Here is an 8,417-nt window from a genome sequence, read left to right on the forward strand (position 1 = left end):
AGTAACCAACCCTTACCTCTTACAGTAACCAACCCTTACCTCTTACAGTAACTAATCCTTACCTAGTTACAGTAACCAACCCTTACCTAGTTACAGTAACCAACCCTTACCTAGGTAGACCTCTTACAGTAACTAATCCTTACCTAGATACAGTAACCAACCCTTACCTAGTTACAGTAACCAACCCTTACCTAGGTAGACCTCTTACAGTAACTAATCCTTACCTAGTTACAGTAACCAACCCTTACCTACTTACAGTAACCAATCCTTACCTCTTACAGTAACCAACCCTTACCTAGGTAGACCTCTTACAGTAACCAACCCTTACCTAGTTACAGTAACTAATCCTTAACTAGTTACTGTAACCAACCCTTACCTAGGTAGACCTCTTACAGTAACCAACCCTTACCTAGTTACAGTAACCAACCCTTACCTCTTACAGTAACCAACCCTTACCTCTTACAGTAACTAACCCTTACCTCTTACAGTAACCAACCCTTACCTCTTACAGTAACCAACCCTTACCTAGGTAGACCTCTTACAGTAACCAATCCTTACCTAGTTACAGTAACCAACCCTTACCTCTTACAGTAACCAACCCTTACCTAGGTAGACCTCTTACAGTAACCAACCCTTACCTAGTTACAGTAACCAACCCTTACCTAGTTACAGTAACCAACCCTTACCTAGGTAGACCTCTTACAGTAACCAACCCTTACCTAGGTAGACCTCTTACAGTAACCAACCCTTACCTAGGTAGACCTCTTACAGTAACCAACCCTTACCTAGTTACAGTAACTAATCCTTACCTAGGTAGACCTCTTACAGTAACCAACCCTTACCTCTTACAGTAACCAACCCTTACCTAGGTAGACATCTTACAGTAACCAACCCTTACCTAGGTAGACCTCTTACAGTAACCAACCCTTACCTAGTTACAGTAACTAACCCTTACCTAGGTAGACCTCTTACAGTAACCAACCCGTACCTAGGTAGACCTCTTACAGTAACCAACCCTTACCTAGGTAGACCTCTTACAGTAACCAACCCTTACCTCTTACAGTAACCAACCCTTACCTAGGTAGACCTCTTACAGTAACCAACACTTACCTATTACAGTAACCAACCCTTACCTCTTACAGTAACCAACCCTTACCTCTTACAGTAACCAATCCTTACCTCTTACAGTAACCAACCCTTACCTCTTACAGTAACCAACCCTTACCTCTTACAGTAACCAACCCTTACCTCTTACAGTAACCAACCCTTACCTCTTACAGTAACCAACCCTTACCTCTTACAGTAACCAACCCTTACCTCTTACAGTAACCAACCCTTACCTCTTACAGTAACCAACCCTTACCTCTTACAGTAACCAACCCTTACCTCTTACAGTAACTAATCCTTACCTCTTACAGTAACCAACCCTTACCTAGGTAGACCTCTTACAGTAACTAACCCTTACCTCTTACAGTAACCAACCCTTACCTCTTACAGTAACCAACCCTTACCTAGGTAGACCTCTTACAGTAACCAACCCTTACCTAGTTACAGTAACCAACCCTTACCTAGTTACAGTAACCAACCCTTACCTAGTTACAGTAACCAACCCTTACCTAGGTAGATCTCTTACAGTAACCAACCCTTACCTCTTACAGTAACCAACCCTTACCTCTTACAGTAACCAACCCTTACCTCTTACAGTAACTAATCCTTACCTAGTTACAGTAACCAACCCTTACCTAGTTACAGTAACCAACCCTTACCTAGGTAGACCTCTTACAGTAACTAATCCTTACCTAGATACAGTAACCAACCCTTACCTAGTTACAGTAACCAACCCTTACCTAGGTAGACCTCTTACAGTAACTAATCCTTACCTAGTTACAGTAACCAACCCTTACCTACTTACAGTAACCAATCCTTACCTCTTACAGTAACCAACCCTTACCTAGGTAGACCTCTTACAGTAACCAACCCTTACCTAGTTACAGTAACTAATCCTTAACTAGTTACTGTAACCAACCCTTACCTAGGTAGACCTCTTACAGTAACCAACCCTTACCTAGTTACAGTAACCAACCCTTACCTCTTACAGTAACCAACCCTTACCTCTTACAGTAACTAACCCTTACCTCTTACAGTAACCAACCCTTACCTCTTACAGTAACCAACCCTTACCTAGGTAGACCTCTTACAGTAACCAATCCTTACCTAGTTACAGTAACCAACCCTTACCTCTTACAGTAACCAACCCTTACCTAGGTAGACCTCTTACAGTAACCAACCCTTACCTAGTTACAGTAACCAACCCTTACCTAGTTACAGTAACCAACCCTTACCTAGGTAGACCTCTTACAGTAACCAACCCTTACCTAGGTAGACCTCTTACAGTAACCAACCCTTACCTAGGTAGACCTCTTACAGTAACCAACCCTTACCTAGTTACAGTAACCAACCCTTACCTCTTACAGTAACCATCCCTTACCTCTTACAGTAACTAACCCTTACCTAGGTAGACCTCTTACAGTAACCAACCCTTACCTCTTACAGTAACCAACCCTTACCTAGGTAGACCTCTTACAGTAACCAACCCTTACCTCTTACAGTAACCAATCCTTACCTAGGTAGACCTCTTACAGTAACCAACCCTTACCTCTTACAGTAACCAATCCTTACCTAGGTAGACCTCTTACAGTAACCAACCCTTACTTAGGTAGACCTCTTACAGTAACCAACCCTTACCTCTTACAGTAACCAACCCTTACCTCTTACAGTAACCAACCCTTACCTAGGTAGACCTCTTACAGTAACCAACCCTTACCTAGGTAGACCTCTTACAGTAACCAACCCTTACCTAGGTAGACCTCTTACAGTAACCAACCCTTACCTAGGTAGACCTCTTACAGTAACCAACCCTTACCTCTTACAGTAACCAACCCTTACCTAGGTAGACATCTTACAGTAACCAACCCTTACCTCTTACAGTAACCAACCCTTACCTCTTACAGTAACCAACCCTTACCTCTTACAGTAACCAATCCTTACCTAGGTAGACCTCTTACAGTAACCAACCCTTACTTAGGTAGACCTCTTACAGTAACCAACCCTTACCTCTTACAGTAACCAACCCTTACCTCTTACAGTAACCAACCCTTACCTAGGTAGACCTCTTACAGTAACCAACCCTTACCTAGGTAGACCTCTTACAGTAACCAACCCTTACCTAGGTAGACCTCTTACAGTAACCAACCCTTACCTCTTACAGTAACCAACCCTTATCTAGGTAGACCTCTTACAGTAACCAACCCTTACCTCTTACAGTAACCAACCCTTACCTCTTACAGTAACCAACCCTTACCTCTTACAGTAACCAACCCTTACCTCTTACAGTAACCAACCCTTACCTAGTTACAGTAACCAACCCTTACCTCTTACAGTAACCAACCCTTACCTCTTACAGTAACTAACCCTTACCTCTTACAGTAACCAACCCTTACCTCTTACAGTAACCAACCCTTACCTAGGTAGACCTCTTACAGTAACCAATCCTTACCTAGTTACAGTAACCAACCCTTACCTCTTACAGTAACCAACCCTTACCTAGGTAGACCTCTTACAGTAACCAACCCTTACCTAGGTAGACCTCTTACAGTAACCAATCCTTACCTAGGTAGACCTCTTACAGTAACCAACCCTTACCTAGTTACAGTAACCAACCCTTACCTCTTACAGTAACCAACCCTTACCTCTTACAGTAACTAACCCTTACCTAGGTAGACCTCTTACAGTAACCAACCCTTACCTCTTACAGTAACCAACCCTTACCTAGGTAGACCTCTTACAGTAACCAACCCTTACCTCTTACAGTAACCAATCCTTACCTAGGTAGACCTCTTACAGTAACCAACCCTTACTTAGGTAGACCTCTTACAGTAACCAACCCTTACCTCTTACAGTAACCAACCCTTACCTCTTACAGTAACCAACCCTTACCTAGGTAGACCTCTTACAGTAACCAACCCTTACCTAGGTAGACCTCTTACAGTAACCAACCCTTACCTAGGTAGACCTCTTACAGTAACCAACCCTTACCTCTTACAGTAACCAACCCTTACCTCTTACAGTAACCAACCCTTACCTAGGTAGACCTCTTACAGTAACCAACCCTTACCTAGGTAGACCTCTTACAGTAACCAACCCTTACCTCTTACAGTAACCAACCCTTACCTAGGTAGACCTCTTACAGTAACCAAACCTTACCTCTTACAGTAACTAATCCTTACCTCTTACAGTAACCAAACCTTACCTCTTACAGTAACCAACCCTTACCTAGGTAGACCTCTTACAGTAACCAATCCTTCCCTCTTACAGTAACCAACCCTTACCTAGGTAGACCTCTTACAGTAACCAACCCTTACCTCTTACAGTAACCAACCCTTACCTAGGTAGACCTCTTACAGTAACCAACCCTTACCTAGGTAGACCTCTTACAGTAACCAACCCTTACCTAGTTACAGTAACTAATCCTTACCTAGGTAGACCTCTTACAGTAACCAACCCTTACCTCTTACAGTAACCAACCCTTACCTAGGTAGACATCTTACAGAAACCAACCCTTACCTAGGTAGACCTCTTACAGTAACTAACCCTTACCTAGGTAGACCTCTTACAGTAACCAACCCTTACCTAGGTAGACCTCTTACAGTAACCAACCCTTACCTAGGTAGACCTCTTACAGTAACCAACCCTTACCTCTTACAGTAACCAACCCTTACCTAGGTAGACCTCTTACAGTAACCAACACTTACCTATTACAGTAACCAACCCTTACCTCTTACAGTAACCAACCCTTACCTCTTACAGTAACCAATCCTTACCTCTTACAGTAACCAACCCTTACCTCTTACAGTAACCAACCCTTACCTCTTACAGTAACCAACCCTTACCTAGGTAGACCTCTTACAGTAACCAACCCTTACCTAGTTACAGTAACCAACCCTTACCTAGTTACAGTAACCAACCCTTACCTAGTTACAGTAACCAACCCTTACCTAGGTAGATCTCTTACAGTAACCAACCCTTACCTCTTACAGTAACCAACCCTTACCTCTTACAGTAACCAACCCTTACCTCTTACAGTAACTAATCCTTACCTAGTTACAGTAACCAACCCTTACCTAGTTACAGTAACCAACCCTTACCTAGGTAGACCTCTTACAGTAACTAATCCTTACCTAGATACAGTAACCAACCCTTACCTAGTTACAGTAACCAACCCTTACCTAGGTAGACCTCTTACAGTAACTAATCCTTACCTAGTTACAGTAACCAACCCTTACCTACTTACAGTAACCAATCCTTACCTCTTACAGTAACCAACCCTTACCTAGGTAGACCTCTTACAGTAACCAACCCTTACCTAGTTACAGTAACTAATCCTTAACTAGTTACTGTAACCAACCCTTACCTAGGTAGACCTCTTACAGTAACCAACCCTTACCTAGTTACAGTAACCAACCCTTACCTCTTACAGTAACCAACCCTTACCTCTTACAGTAACTAACCCTTACCTCTTACAGTAACCAACCCTTACCTCTTACAGTAACCAACCCTTACCTAGGTAGACCTCTTACAGTAACCAATCCTTACCTAGTTACAGTAACCAACCCTTACCTCTTACAGTAACCAACCCTTACCTAGGTAGACCTCTTACAGTAACCAACCCTTACCTAGTTACAGTAACCAACCCTTACCTAGTTACAGTAACCAACCCTTACCTAGGTAGACCTCTTACAGTAACCAACCCTTACCTAGGTAGACCTCCTACAGTAACCAACCCTTACCTAGGTAGACCTCTTACAGTAACCAACCCTTACCTAGTTACAGTAACCAACCCTTACCTCTTACAGTAACCATCCCTTACCTCTTACAGTAACTAACCCTTACCTAGGTAGACCTCTTACAGTAACCAACCCTTACCTCTTACAGTAACCAACCCTTACCTAGGTAGACCTCTTACAGTAACCAACCCTTACCTCTTACAGTAACCAATCCTTACCTAGGTAGACCTCTTACAGTAACCAACCCTTACCTCTTACAGTAACCAATCCTTACCTAGGTAGACCTCTTACAGTAACCAACCCTTACTTAGGTAGACCTCTTACAGTAACCAACCCTTACCTCTTACAGTAACCAACCCTTACCTCTTACAGTAACCAACCCTTACCTAGGTAGACCTCTTACAGTAACCAACCCTTACCTAGGTAGACCTCTTACAGTAACCAACCCTTACCTAGGTAGACCTCTTACAGTAACCAACCCTTACCTAGGTAGACCTCTTACAGTAACCAACCCTTACCTAGTTACAGTAACCAACCCTTACCTCTTACAGTAACCATCCCTTACCTCTTACAGTAACTAACCCTTACCTAGGTAGACCTCTTACAGTAACCAACCCTTACCTCTTACAGTAACCAACCCTTACCTAGGTAGACCTCTTACAGTAACCAACCCTTACCTCTTACAGTAACCAATCCTTACCTAGGTAGACCTCTTACAGTAACCAACCCTTACCTCTTACAGTAACCAATCCTTACCTAGGTAGACCTCTTACAGTAACCAACCCTTACTTAGGTAGACCTCTTACAGTAACCAACCCTTACCTCTTACAGTAACCAACCCTTACCTCTTACAGTAACCAACCCTTACCTAGGTAGACCTCTTACAGTAACCAACCCTTACCTAGGTAGACCTCTTACAGTAACCAACCCTTACCTAGGTAGACCTCTTACAGTAACCAACCCTTACCTAGGTAGACCTCTTACAGTAACCAACCCTTACCTCTTACAGTAACCAACCCTTACCTAGGTAGACCTCTTACAGTAACCAACCCTTACCTCTTACAGTAACCAACCCTTACCTCTTACAGTAACCAACCCTTACCTCTTACAGTAACCAATCCTTACCTAGGTAGACCTCTTACAGTAACCAACCCTTACTTAGGTAGACCTCTTACAGTAACCAACCCTTACCTCTTACAGTAACCAACCCTTACCTCTTACAGTAACCAACCCTTACCTAGGTAGACCTCTTACAGTAACCAACCCTTACCTAGGTAGACCTCTTACAGTAACCAACCCTTACCTAGGTAGACCTCTTACAGTAACCAACCCTTACCTCTTACAGTAACCAACCCTTACCTAGGTAGACCTCTTACAGTAACCAACCCTTACCTCTTACAGTAACCAACCCTTACCTCTTACAGTAACCAACCCTTACCTCTTACAGTAACCAACCCTTACCTCTTACAGTAACCAACCCTTACCTAGTTACAGTAACCAACCCTTACCTCTTACAGTAACCAACCCTTACCTCTTACAGTAACTAACCCTTACCTCTTACAGTAACCAACCCTTACCTCTTACAGTAACCAACCCTTACCTAGGTAGACCTCTTACAGTAACCAATCCTTACCTAGTTACAGTAACCAACCCTTACCTCTTACAGTAACCAACCCTTACCTAGGTAGACCTCTTACAGTAACCAACCCTTACCTAGGTAGACCTCTTACAGTAACCAATCCTTACCTAGGTAGACCTCTTACAGTAACCAACCCTTACCTAGTTACAGTAACCAACCCTTACCTCTTACAGTAACCAACCCTTACCTCTTACAGTAACTAACCCTTACCTAGGTAGACCTCTTACAGTAACCAACCCTTACCTCTTACAGTAACCAACCCTTACCTAGGTAGACCTCTTACAGTAACCAACCCTTACCTCTTACAGTAACCAATCCTTACCTAGGTAGACCTCTTACAGTAACCAACCCTTACTTAGGTAGACCTCTTACAGTAACCAACCCTTACCTCTTACAGTAACCAACCCTTACCTCTTACAGTAACCAACCCTTACCTAGGTAGACCTCTTACAGTAACCAACCCTTACCTAGGTAGACCTCTTACAGTAACCAACCCTTACCTAGGTAGACCTCTTACAGTAACCAACCCTTACCTCTTACAGTAACCAACCCTTACCTCTTACAGTAACCAACCCTTACCTAGGTAGACCTCTTACAGTAACCAACCCTTACCTAGGTAGACCTCTTACAGTAACCAACACTTACCTATTACAGTAACCAACCCTTACCTCTTACAGTAACCAACCCTTACCTCTTACAGTAACCAATCCTTACCTCTTACAGTAACCAACCCTTACCTCTTACAGTAACTAATCCTTACCTCTTACAGTAACCAAACCTTACCTCTTACAGTAACCAACCCTTACCTAGGTAGACCTCTTACAGTAACCAATCCTTCCCTCTTACAGTAACCAACCCTTACCTAGGTAGACCTCTTACAGTAACCAACCCTTACCTCTTACAGTAACCAACCCTTACCTAGGTAGACCTCTTAC

This window comes from Salmo salar, chromosome 02, assembly GCF_965601325.2.
Source record: "Salmo salar chromosome 02, fSalSal1, whole genome shotgun sequence".
In the NCBI taxonomy this organism is placed as follows: Eukaryota; Metazoa; Chordata; class Actinopteri; order Salmoniformes; family Salmonidae; genus Salmo; species Salmo salar.